This window comes from Ostrea edulis, chromosome 3 (genome assembly GCF_947568905.1).
Source record: "Ostrea edulis chromosome 3, xbOstEdul1.1, whole genome shotgun sequence".
Taxonomy (NCBI): domain Eukaryota; kingdom Metazoa; phylum Mollusca; class Bivalvia; order Ostreida; family Ostreidae; genus Ostrea; species Ostrea edulis.
Genome location: NC_079166.1, coordinates 25,575,865 through 25,590,051, shown reverse-complemented (window position 1 = coordinate 25,590,051; position 14,187 = coordinate 25,575,865). Strand labels below are relative to the sequence as shown.

Sequence of the window (14,187 nt, the reverse complement as noted above, 5' to 3'; positions counted from 1 at the left end):
TTTAAAAACTGATTAAACGCAGAACAAGCTAGCGCTCTTGCGTATCGAATCATTTGAGAAATGTAAACACCATGTATGCAGGTGATAATGGAATGCTACTACATAAATAAGGCAAGTTGACGATAAAGAAATTGAAATCATCTCGTTTATCAACGTTGAGTTGCTAGTTTGCTGTTAATATTTAATTTCAATAAAATATCTAAGTATGACGTCTCCATATGAGTGAAATATTTTCAAGCGGGACGTTAAACAATATTCAATCAATCTAAGTAGTGTAATGAGTAATGAACTATACCTTCCAAACACTGAAGTGACTCGGACTAATGGAATAGTCCGATATCCTGTTTACCCCTATTTGAATGGGTATAACCCTTTGCTATATAACAGGCTGCAGAGGCAGAATTACTATTCCAAGTGTAGCAGGGCCCTAACTGTGATATGCAACCGACTACTGCACTATAAATCTTTACCATCGTTGTCATTACCATTCGTAACAGCAGGTTGCTGGTAGAAGTAAGCCAGAATTAGAAGTTAAACTATCAAAGAATTAATAGTGAAAAGAATTTGTAAGGTTAGGGTAGGAATATAAGCCACTGGTGAAAGACAAACTAAGGAATTGTGGTGAGATACAAGGTGTAGTAATCCTGAATAAGGGTGAGGCACCGAGTACTCACAAGCAATAGGAACTTAGTTTCGGAACCAGGTGCAAAGTGCCCAGCTATCTCTACAGAACCGTTTGAATAGAACCTCGGATTGTGTCCCAGTGTATTTTAAAGAAAAACAGAACCCGGAACAAGTATCCCAGTAAATCAAAATAATCCTTGTAGATGATAGTAATTTCATGTGTTTAATTATTGGCCCAAGTAAACCCCGAGGAAAATTCCACATATATATATTATATATATATATAGTTCATGAGATCCCTTTATCCTTTGAAAAGAACCCTTAGAAAACACGTTACAGTAGGAAGCAGAAGTGAACGACTCTAGTGTCTTATTTCGAGTTCACAAGGATATATATCGAATTGACATATCAATGAAAATATTTATTGTTAATAGATAAAACGCCATCGATGATCTAAACGTCGCATTGAAGGCCACAGCAAAAATATTTTTCTTCTCGCGTAGAACTTTTTGAATAAATTCTGCTTCAAAAGAATGTAAAATCCAAACAAGTTTTGAAGATTATTTCCATGAGTTCTCATGTGAAGAATTCTCAAGAGATTTAGTGTGAAAAATTTTTAATTATCAAATCTTCATCATTTATTCCATCAGAGGTTACATAACATGTACATTCAAATAAAACAATGTCATAGGAAATATATATAGTAAGTATGAATCAACATTTTAAACTGAAATATTGACTAGGTTCAAATATTGGTCTGGCAAAAAATTAACTAATTATCTTTCTTTCAGTCCTGTGGGGATCCAGGTTAGAATAGGTCCTCAGTACCCCTTGTTTGTCATAGAAGGCAACTAAATAGAGCGGTCCTTCGGATAAGACCGCAAAAACTGAGGTTCTGTGTCACAGCAGGTGTGGCACGATAAAGATCCCTCCCTGCTCAAAAGCCATAAGCACCGAGCATAGGCCTAAATTTTGCAGCCCTTCACCGGCAGTGGTGACGTCTCCATATGAGTGATATTCTTGAGAGGGACCATCGTTAAACAATATTCAATCAATCAATCTTTCTTTTGGGCTTCTGGCAATGTCCAGGCATTTTCTGTTGATAAGGGGTGTGGCATCATCACATTTGAACTGCTTTGGTAAGAATTCTGTAAAATAAAAAGGTTTTGTTTAAGTTAATAAATTAGAGATAACAGGATCATAGAGCTGTGGTGAACTGTAGTTACTCCAAATATATATATATTCTGGTTATCAAGACATTTGACAATGCCTCTAAGGGCCATATAGTAAGTCCATGAACAGATCAGATATTTCGCGTATAGCATGGTCATCAAATTAATAGCTTAATAAATCCTAAAGGGGGAAAACTTATTGACTTTAGGGCAAAAATTGTAAAATACTATGGTCACTAGGCCTTTAGAACTAATTATCAGTGAAAGAAACATTTTAAAAATGCAGCCTGTCTGAGGGCAACAACTGTAACTCAAATTGTGTCAATTATCCCAAATTTATTATTGAATATGATTTAGGACTCATAGTCTATTATACCTTGAATTAGCAGTATAGGCAATCCTTTTTTGACGATCTCAATCCTATTGCTGTCGAGTATGCTGCCAGAAGGCCTATGTCGGAGTAAAATGTAGATCATTTTACTCCGACATAGGCCTTCTGGCAGCAAGTCAAAGTCCGGCCGTCGCCTGGTAATCTTGCTCGCATCTACACTGTATAAACAGGTTGTAGGATTCATCAAGCTTAATCTACAAAAAAAAAAAAAAAAAAAAAAAAAAATAAATAAAAAGAGAAGAATCATAAGACGAGTATTTCTTAACCCACCCACCCCACATTTATGTAACATGTAGAGATAAAATTGTGGTCCGTCTGGAAATAGGCCATGTATTTTCAAAAATATATGTATATACACATTGTGATGTTTCATAAATCCGGCTAAACCGTCAACGTTATTTACCATGGTCGTTCCAGAAATCAGGTGACTGATATTTAGTTCAATCATACCGGGCCGCGTGCTGTTGGGTTTTGCCAAAATCGGGTTGCATTCCTGTCACTTCAATCGCGAAGAGCTCGGTGTTTGTTATTTACATATATTGTACACTCTTTAATAACAGATAAAACTGCCGACTCCTATGATCTAATTAAGAAACACACCTTTAATCTCAATATTTTCTCGGAACATGCGTATTCACTGCGATGAATTACATGGATGTCGTTAGACGAAAACATCGAGATTAAAGGTGTGTTTCTTATCGATTTTAATTTTTTTTTCTTTTCTGCAATTATAGGCCTGCATTGTAAGGAAAACAAATTACCGACTACAACGTTCGAACTTCAAAAATGTTTTCAGAAGTTAAAAATTTGCAGAAAATATTTGATTCATGTTAATGGTAGCACTGCCGAATGTGTAAATGAAGTCAGTGCAGTGTGATGATTGGTGTGAATTTTGATTTTTTTTCTTTTTTTCCCCAAATCTTTTGTGAAATGATCACTGTCCGGATAATAAAATAACAAGAGGTACTGTGAGCAATGCTCACTAAGAATACCCCCCGCTTACCCCAATCTCCCAAAGGGTGTTGGTAATAGGTATAAACTACCTCTTTTCTGAGTGTAAAAAACAAATGGCATGACAAACCGAACCATATTGCTACTTCGATGTCCAGTGTGCGTGACCTTTGACCTTTTGACCCCAAAATCGATAGGGAACATCTTCATCCCATGGGTAGTCCATATGTATGATATGGTGACTGTAGGTGGAAAGGATAATGCTTTAGCCCGGAAACCATATTGCTACTTCGATGTCCAGTGCGCATGACCTTTGACCTTTTGACCCCAAAATCGATAGGGAACATCTTCATCCCATGGGTAGTCCATATATAAGATATGGTGACGGTAGGTGGAAAGGATAATGCTTTAGAGTCCGGAAACCATTGCGTCTACAGACGGACGGACGGACGGACAGACAGACGGACAACCTGATTCCAGTATACCCCCCCCACAACTTGTTGCGGGGGGTATAATTAGATTATAATAAAATCGTGTCCTCTGATCTGTAAAACAACTTTTGAAAACAGCGCAATATAATTATTGTAGATATGCTAGAATATACAACAAAAATATCTCCAACAAATAACATTCAATTCCCAAGTCCGAAATCCAAACCTGAAACTCACATGAGGATTTTGGACTTAACTCACATGAGGATTTTGGACTTTGACATTCTAATAGCAGAATTTTAGGAATAAAATTTCTAAGTTCAAAATCCTAACGTGAGAATCACATGAGAATTACTGACTTAGTCAAAATCAAGTAACAACTCCACATAATTGCACTCATGATTTATTTTCAAACGTGAGTTTCACATTTGAAATTCTCTCATCAAGTTAGAAGAGAAGAGATCAAACATACTCTCATGAGTTCTCATGATTTTTGCCTTATTTGCATACTGTGCAAACCTCACTCACATTGAATCACATTTGATTCAAATGTGATGAGGTTAGGAAATTCTGTACGGAATTTATTAAGTAATCACTAGGCCTGTATAACATTAAACTAAGGATGAAATATTTTCATTGACAAACAACATTCAAGATAATATAAATAATTCTATATTCTAAAACAATTAATATATTGAAGGTCTATATTTTTTCTAATTCATTGTGTGGGTCAATGTATATCTTATTTGCGCTAAAAAATGTTATATGTAAAATTAAAAAAATATTGATTAATGAAATTGATACCTTTACTGTCTATAATATACAACAACCAGATATTTAGATTTTCCTAAAACATTCACTGATTTGAGAAATTCACTAGTCCATAACTTTAAGGTAGACCATCCATAACTGATCTATTTTGTATCTAATAAATTGATGGTGGGATTTGTCTTATAATACCTTTGTATCATTTTGAAGGGTTGGTAAAATCAAAATATTCTACCACAGGATTTTTCAAAATTTTGATTACTAACCGATAAATCACGCCTTAAAAGTTTACATTGAAGTCTGTGGGAAAAGCATATTTCATTCAAATAATTTATAATACGATTTGACTTTCATCCAGATATTTGGGTAAAAAGTTGCACAAACTTACTCTTTTATCAAAATATGATTTCAAATTAATAGTTTACCACAGAAATATTTAGAAAATCTGGGTTTTTTTCCCCTCCTTATTTTCTAAAGGGCAGATAACTGTTCAACATGTTCAAGAAAAAATTTTAAGTAAAAAAAAATCAACTTCTAATCTTTAACTAGTCCGAGAATTTCGTTAAATTCACTTTCATAAAACACATTCAATTTGCTTTCAATCATTAAAAGTACACGCTTCCTTCCAAAATGTTTTTATTGTTATACTTTTAAAATATTTTTTTTCTGCTTGATACTGCTGGTCTGATGGACTAGCTATTGGAGGCAAATGGAGGGTGAAAATTAACTAATCCACCCCATAAACTTCAGATCCCAGACCTTGGACCACTGTATTTTAACCCCATGACATATATAATATGAACCATAAATTATTTATGGAGCATTATCAAATACAATATACACAAATTCGAATTAACATTTGAGGACTGGACTGTAAAATGTGTGTATTGCAGAGAATACAGTGTGCATCTGAAATATGATACTTAGTTCTTACCCATTTCAAAATGACAACTCTGCCAGTGTCCACACGATCTCTTTGTTGGATCAGATGCTTTCTCTTACACACTAGTTTGCGAGTCTCAGTACTGACGGGCCATAATGCATGTATGATCTCTGGCACTGCAATAAAACAGCACCTATTTACTTAATAATTTCCATTTTACTGAGAAGGACATTATGATAAAAGTAAACATACAACTTCATATGATTGTAAAATGTAAATCATCAATTCTTTTCACCCAACCACAATGTAGCTATTGTAAAGATGATGATCTGTGAGCTATTCTCCCAACTGTTGGGTACATGATGTATATTGGCTACTCGCTAAGCTGTCATTTACCAATTTTGTTTCAGCCATTTGCACAACCGTCATGTACTTATTCATATGAGTGTGGCTACATACACAACAGTCGTGCACTTCTTTCAAACTGGCTGTCTTCACGACTATGACCAAACCATAATAAATAAAATTACTACCTATATGTATATCAGGTGGTCATGTAACAGTACTATACATATATAATACATATCACCAGTCAAGTTCACTGCCATGCCATGTCCATGATCCAGCTGATGATAGGAGACCATAAGTGACTATTCTAAAGTTTAAGTAACAAATTGGTGTCGTTAATATATATGTACTATGTCATCACCCTTGCCGCGTTTTTTTTTAAGACAAAGTGTGCCTCACCTCTCAGGGAGCCTCACTGCCTGCAACTTTGAAAATCTAGATCCACCCTTGATGAAATAACCACACATTAGGTTGATACAAGTTGGCACTCAGTCACAAGTCACAGAAACATTGAGCCCACTACACGTCTCAGACTCTCTAGGCACTGACTGTGTACACCGTTTACATCTAGCACCAATCGTTCAATGCAAGTAGGCCATATACAAGTTCGGCATAGCCTGGGCCACATGCTCATGATCCTGGGGTCAGTATTTCCCTTTATCTACAGGCCTACAAATACAATCAGTTAGATTGTGAAGCAATATGACCCAAATGATCTGAAGCTTCATATCAAAGAATAATAAAGTGCACTGCCACAGCACATGATACGCCCGTCACATATTGTTAACAGTATAGATTGTACCCATTAAAACATTTTTTTATATCACCTTAATTAAATGTCAGTGACCTTAAAGTAGGATGCGACACACCTTCTACCTAAGATGCATTAGTTGACCAATTTTGGTGATTCTAGGTCTAATAGTTTTCAAGTTATGAGCCGAACAAGTTTTTGCCATATATGGTCATATCTTCTTAATGAAAAGTCACAGTGACCTGGTTTTAATGTGCGACACACCTTCTACCCAAGATGTATCTACAAAGTTTGATGATTCTAGGCCTTGTAGTATTTAAGTTACGGGTCGGACTTCGGAAGACCAGGTAGGTAGCTGAAATTTGTTTGTAAACAAGCACTTGTATTACTATTAGAAAGGAGAGTTACTCACTGCAGAGACATATGTCTATGCTCACTGTAACAAAGACTTTTAACAGTCTGATACATGTATAGTATTGGTTATATGTCGAACGTTAGTTCTTTTCAGAGGACGTGTTAAACCAGGGTTGGTATTACATAGTGGATTGGTATAAGTACATTGTATGATTGATTAATCCGAGTTTACTCATACATTTCCTGTCCATTTCCACTACAGTTCTGTATTTCTATTATCTTGCATGTACAGTGGCTGTCGGATCTGGAAAGGTGGTGCTCCCCACTTTTGTTGAATATTTTTAACAAAAATGTAAATTAATTTATTATGTGCCATTATCTCCTATGGGGACGAAAGGTACATTTAAATCCCTGTGAAAATTTTCTAGATCCGCCTCTGAATTCTATATGGTGCAAGTACGAGCAAAACAATGGATTAATAACTGACTTACTTCTTAGCCGTATTGTGGAAAAATGTAAATATTCATCATCATATAATATTATCGCATCTTCCATTTCTATTAACAGGTTCTTTTTTCAATAGCCATCACAAACTAAAATATTGAAAAATGAAGGGAGTGGAGCTACTCAGCACTTCAAGGAGGTAACTTTTGAATTTGATATTCAATATGTAAAGAAAAGTAAATATTTGTAGTAGTTAAAGCTATATGGACCATGAATATCGGCTTAGCTAGGTAGCTCAGTGGTTAGAGCACCTGACTAGTAATGCAGGGGTTCCAGGTTTGATTCCTGGTTCGTTCATACATTTGATTTCCTCTTTTCCTTTATTACATTTAAGTCCAATGTCTTGGTATAATGAAGGTAAACATTTAAGAAATGAACATCACTTTTGAGCTGTTCATGGTCAGTATGAAGGGATTTGGATTTGAGGCAAATTCTGTGAATCGCGTTAGCGATTCACAGAGAATTTGCCTCAAGTCCAAATCCGTTCATATTGACCATGAACAGCTCAAAAGTGATGTTCATTTCTTATATTTATATTTATGTACTAAAACACCGTTTGTTTATATTGCTTCTATTTTGTTGCATAAAACGAACTCCTAGCCTCTGTCACAGTAGTTATTGTGACGTACGTCAACACATAGACATGACATCACATTTCGTCTCGTCCTGCCTTTTATCAACATTGCAATGTGCACTGTATTTTGGAGGTAGGAGACAGCAAGATTGGGATGATAATCCACGTAAGTTTACAATCTTAATCCAAGGGTGTGACCTGCGAGATCTTTGTAACAGATGTTCTATTTTTTTCAATCATTACACTCTCCCAGTCGCGTGCTTTAAGCTAGTTCATAATCCGTTCATAGTTGATGTGAACGGATTGTGTCGCGCGCTGAAATTGGTTGGTTCATAGAGGAAAATGCGATTTGTAATACAAATATTAAAAAATAACCATTCGTTTTTATTTCGTAATTTAGCAAGTTAAGGGACAAGATGAAAAGCTCAATGTCTGATGAAAATCTTAATTGAAATAGTTTGGGGGAGGGAAGGGGGTAAAAACTCCCACAATTTTTTCTGTCACTCATCCAATATTCAGCAGGAAGAAAGTGAGCAGGACTGAAGTGACTCATTGAAAATTTGGAAATAACATTTATTACATTTTAATGAACATTTAAAATAAGAATTAGAAAATGTATATAGTCTTATTTAGTACTATTGTGTTATTGCATGGTAATCAATTCGGGTCAAAACTGTGAATTTTTTTTTATCAGACATTGAACTTTTGATCTTGCCCAGGCTAACAATGTGTCATATTTATCTGTATGCATCTAATATACCAGTATATATATGTAATATTACTCCAAATTTTTATTTCAGTTCAACTGAGATTTGATTTACAAGAGTAACTTGGAATAAGAGAACATTATAATAAAGGAGGACAGGTACATCATGGTTAAAATACTCTTTGTTTTAACGATTACGAGCTCTCAAAGTAATTCAATACAAATCAATCATCTGAATATAAACTTGAAGATTTGATGCAATGCACATGAGTTGTGTACATGTTTAATATTAAAGTTATTAACATACGATAGTCACCATTTTTATTTTTACATACATGTTCACATAAAAAAATCTAAAGTAACTAATCAATTACATCCTCTAAAGTACATGTAATCTATTGCAATCGATTACAGGGCAAAATTGACTGTACTCAATTAGTAATCAATTACACAAAATTCCTTTAAGTTGTTGATTATTGATCGATTACATTTTTGAGTAATTGTGACTGGTCGCAGTAGCTCAGTGGTAGAGTGTTTGTCTCGTAACCGTGAGGTGGTGAATTTAAGCCCCACTCGTGGCCATGTCAAACCTAAGATGTAAACATAGGTAGTGATTGCACCTTTGCCAAATGCTCAGGATTTTGAAGTTAGAATCACGGGTCTTTCGGATATAACCTTTAAAAAAGAGGTCCCATGTCGGGGCAGGCGTTGGCATGTTGAATAACTCTCACTACTACGTCCATAAGCGCTATGCATAGGTTTAAATTTGTGGTACTTCACCTACAACCGGTGACATCTCAATATGAGTGAAAATTTCTCGACGGGACATAAAACAAACAAACAACCCATGCCTGTTCCAAATATAGTCCAGTTTTTATTTTCCATATGAATATAAATTTTCATTTTTAATTACAGAAACCAAGAAATAGACCATTGCCAAAGAAAGTGGACAGAAGGGAAGAAGAAAAAGGTTACAAATTTTACAAAATCCAAGTGTGCTAACGGAATGATGCCAAGCGATGAAGAAGATGATGAGGGCTTCTTGTTATACCGATATTCATAGGAAAGCAACTCCTTTAAAACATACATAGAAATTTGTCTGGCAAGAAGAAATAGACTCGTCTAAACAAGAACGGGGGATCTATAAAAGACAAAGACAAACCCAAGGCTGCAGATGATTTCTTTTGGATATTTAGATGAGATCTTCATTGGGACTTGGACAATAAGCCTATTTTCTGTATAAATATATATCACAATATTTGTACCATGATCCATTTTATATTAATCTGATTTTGAAATTTACAAGTGTTTTTTTTATTACAAATACAAATTTATCATATTAACTATGTAAAAATATATTGTTTTTAAATATGATATTGGAACAAATCAAACTTTAATATAGTGATTGTGTTTGAAATATGTGACTGTTCTTTATACATTTATTCACTATCTTGAATAATTGGTCTGAAATTATTGTTACAGTAACTTTTGTAAATGTTTTCATCTTAAATTTGATGTTTTCATCACATTAATCTTCAAATGAAAATACTGAAAAATGATAATTTTGATTACAGGCAATTTTCTTTGTGAATTGACAATTTGAAAAAAGAGTAATGTGACAAGGACTTTATTTTAGTTTGCCCTTATACAAGTATATGTATGTTGTACTTAATAATAGTTGAATAAATATTTTTATATGTACTAGAAAATATCTTTGTTAGTTTACTTTAAATAAAAAAAGCTCATTGAAATCTCATTTTTTGTTCATTTTTGATTAATTTTAATTTGATAAGTTGAATGAAAGATGACAAATGATCAAATTTACTTTTAAGTAATGATCAAATTTACTTTCAAGTAATGTCAATTAAGAATAATTAAAGATGAAATTTACTTCCAAGTAAAGCCAGTTAGGAATATTAAAGATGTGTAATGATGAACTTTACTGTCCAGTAAAGTCAGTAGAAGTTAACTTTATGACAAGTAAAAGTGAAATTTCAGGACATCATCTATCTGCTTTACTTGATTAAATACTAACTTTCATGAACCTTAAAGTCCCTGAAATTTCATATTTACATTGAAGTAAAGTTAAGACAATGTGGGACATTACATTACATTACCTTTAAGTCAAAGTTAATGTTTACCAACTTTGCCTTAAATCAGTAACGTTATTCAAAGTCAATGTAAATATTAAATTTACATTGCCTTTACTTGCTTTGTAAAGCCATTTTTTCATGCAGTGATATTTGTGAAAGATCACTAGCTTCAAAGTTTTGTACCACCTTTTATAGTCCTCTATCCGTCCCCCTTCTTCCGTTAGTCTCAAATTCATGTGTCTGTAAATTTCTTTAAACGACAATCTAAGCGTGGCATCTGACAATCTAAATATCTGGGATGACTCCTTCACATGCATACATTTTGAACTTTATCTGTATTTCAGCCATAAGAACATTGACAGTTTTCAGCTCTCAGTGTTAAAAATCTCAGTCCCAGTTTGCCATTTTCGTTGTCAATGTAAACACGGAAGTTCCCATCTATACCCATAGAGTAGCGAGTTCAATGCTCATTTCTTATTATATTTAAAACATGTACTTTGTACTATGAAAGGCGTTGCTTAAATATAGCTTTGCCCAATTTCTACAATCGGAACTCCTCGAATGTCTCGCGCACTCAACATCTATGTCGAGTGTGCGAGACATTCAAGGAGTTCCGATTGCCAATCTCTACCCAGAGTTCTCGTTCCTTGCTCTCATTTACAAGTGGACACAGACTACCAATTATTTTGCTATACATTCCTTTATAACATAAAAATTAATATAAAAAATTCCACCGCCTCAACTTACCTGAAACTTGGTACAGACTTAGAGCAATTCAAGTCCAAAAATGTTTGTGAATCTCAGGAAAATCCACCACACACAAGTCCTGTTATGACACCGCAAGTAACCCCTACCCTGCATATTTCCCTTTCCCTTTGAGAAGCAGGTAAACAATGGCCTATTTACACCCTTCCTACTACACACTTAAGAGCAGAATTTCCCATTATTACAAGTTTTTAATTTTTTTCAGACCCTCTTCTTTCCATCTATGCCCTACAATAACACAAATCCTTCCCACATACATCCCCAATAATTTTTAAGAAAAAACCTCTATTTATAAACAGGCACTACTTGGGTGGTCAATGAAATAGGGGTCAAATTAGTAGTCTGTAACCTAATAAAAACACAAACCTTGTTTGATTTTCATGAAACTCGGCACAGAAACTCCTGCAGTCATACTGAACATCCCTATGAAGTTTCATTGGATTGGTACTCTCAACAGCAGAGTTATGGCCCTTTGAAGTGATAAGCTGGATCTCCTAAAACAGAGGATGGAATAAGCATGAGACACACAATACACCATTTTGAAATGCTCACATATGACATATTCTGCAATATATTTCTTACCAATTATTTTTATATATTGTATACATATCCCCTTTACTTAATTAGGATAACATCTTTGATCAATAATGTAGATATATATTCTTAAGATATTTTTGAAAAGTTAACCCCAAATATGGTAAAGTTTCTTAAAAAATGTCTAAAATAAAATATTTAACGGTGAAAATTGACGTAAGAAAAAATATTTAGAAATTCTGCATTATATTGGCTGTAAAAAACAACAGTACAGGTCAATGAAAATATATTAATCCCTTAGCTGTAAGCAGATAAGCAAACAGGACCACATCAGCCATTATCAGGATGTGGCACTTACTGGTCATGCTGGATTATCCCTGGTCACATTAAAACTGTCATAGATATGTGCAAGATGCCATTCTAAGGTTACCAAACATTAAGCACTATAAATATAGGTGAGCTAAGAGAATTCAAGGTATCAATGTCTGAATGTGCCAAAAGAAGTACTACTACTCTACTCACCAACATGTTTAAGAAAAACATGGCTCCTTGGAACAAAGGGAAGCAACTCTGCAAGAGGAAGCTCCCAAAGCAAGGCAGATTTCATCAAGGTAATTCTCATGGCCGCAAGACTAAGACTGGGGTACAGAGAAATTGAAGTCGACGATCATTTGTCAGGCCGAATTCAACAGATCATGCCCTGGTCACCAAGCCAAGTCTGGACAGCCAGTCCTACCAAACTCCTAACTGTGATGGTGACAGTGGATCGCCCTGCATTCTGCACCCACAAGGACATTGGCACACAGCTGACCTTGCAAGATGTATTAGTCCGGTATGTTACCACAGACGGTGACGCCCAAGGTGCCAAACGAGTGGACGAAGCCATACGAGCTCTACATCCCCTATGGACAACAGAGCGTCTAGCTGATCCCGTCCACTTTGGGCAGTCACAGTTCTGTGACAGCAACCGAGCAGTCTATAGCGAAGCAATGTTCCATACCAAGACCAAAGAACAGAAGAAAGAGCTACAGAGAGTATTCAGCAATGTTCTTAAGTCAAGATGTGCTTTCATAGTCAAGAAACTGTTTACCAAGTTTGACAGAGACCTGCAGAAGATGAGTGATTTCTTACCTAAAGTCCTTGAGTGCACTGTTCTGTGCTATACTGGAGACTGTTCAATGTGTGCAACATATTCCCTTGTTTGTGATGGAGAACTTGTTTCCAAATGGTGGAACTTCGGTTGTAATCTTGCTGTATATAAGAACAAAGAGGAACTTCAGATTACTGCAAAGACCAATTTGACTTTAACTCAGTCGCCGCCCGTGATCACCCGTACCATAAGAGGGGAGGGTTGTGGTATCATCTCAGGCCACGTCATTGAAGAGAGTGACTGATTGAGTTGCTACGAACTCTAATTAGCAATTAATAGGATAATAACTTAATATAACTTTGTGAGGAGTGACAGATGCCTCTCCCATCTTCAGCGGTGTAACATAGTAATAAATGTGATAAACTTACCAAGATTGTTGTTATCCATATGTAGCTCCAGGCGACAGATATGATAGGGAGGGGGTGCCCCAGACAGGTGCCCCCGAATTTGCAGGTCTATCACTGGTTATTGATATCGTGTGGCTCCATAGCAATATGCTCTGGCACAACACACAGTGTGTTGTGGCACAAGTGGGATGCAACAATTGCATCTAAATCATGGTGACGATGATGTAACATGACATTGAGTCTATGCTATGTACGTGCATCGTCTTCCAGCTGTCCTTGTAGTACACAACACCATACTTGTTGTTGCTGCTTAGAACTAGCCCCCGCCCAAATACGACAATGGACATTCAAACCAGGAGCAGAGACCAAGGGCACCTTCTCCAAATACTTGATAAGAAAAGCTTCCATGTTCAGAAAATAAAAGTAAGCCGCTGACGAAAATACACTAGACCAAGGCCAAATCTTACGTCAACTTTTTAACGACCTATCTCATTTGCATAAATCAGGTCAAACAGTTTCAGTCTGAGGTAACATGAATATTTATGAGATACGTCTAACAATTAAAAGGAATCCGATGCATTATTTTATTCCCGGAATGTATTTCCTTCTTGTGCACGGTTACCAAAATGAAAGGACACTATGTACTTTTTAATTCATACCTTTTATAATGTTAATTATAAGTAGAGAGAGAGAGAGAGAGAGAGAGAGAGAGAGAGAGAGAGAAATCACAAACGTGAAATTTGTCAGGTATTCATTGATTTAAAGAACCATTTCAATAAATATTTACACAGTAGATTACTTCAATAGTAGAAAACCAGTACCCTAAGCTAATGATACGCTC

The 14,187-nt window shown here is 35.4% G+C and overlaps 2 long non-coding RNA genes across 3 annotated transcripts; one reads left to right on the top strand and one right to left on the bottom strand.

The window, feature by feature from the left end:
• Positions 1-1,249: 1,249 nt before the first annotated feature.
• Positions 1,250-14,140, bottom strand: LOC130046341 (uncharacterized). 2 transcript variants are annotated; one of them, XR_008801841.1, is made up of 7 exons: positions 13,368-14,140; positions 12,981-13,100; positions 11,682-11,809; positions 5,968-6,237; positions 5,272-5,396; positions 2,173-2,381; positions 1,250-1,772 (listed from the first exon to the last, which is right to left on the bottom strand). It is a non-coding gene; the product is annotated as an uncharacterized LOC130046341 (long non-coding RNA). The 2 variants fall into 2 exon arrangements; XR_007369631.2 differs by lacking the exons at positions 12,981-13,100; positions 13,368-14,140 and adding an exon at positions 12,372-12,919.
• Positions 8,440-10,166, top strand: LOC130053298 (uncharacterized). Its single transcript, XR_008801842.1, has 2 exons — positions 8,440-8,616; positions 9,373-10,166. It is a non-coding gene; the product is annotated as an uncharacterized LOC130053298 (long non-coding RNA).
• Positions 14,141-14,187: the final 47 nt, after the last annotated feature.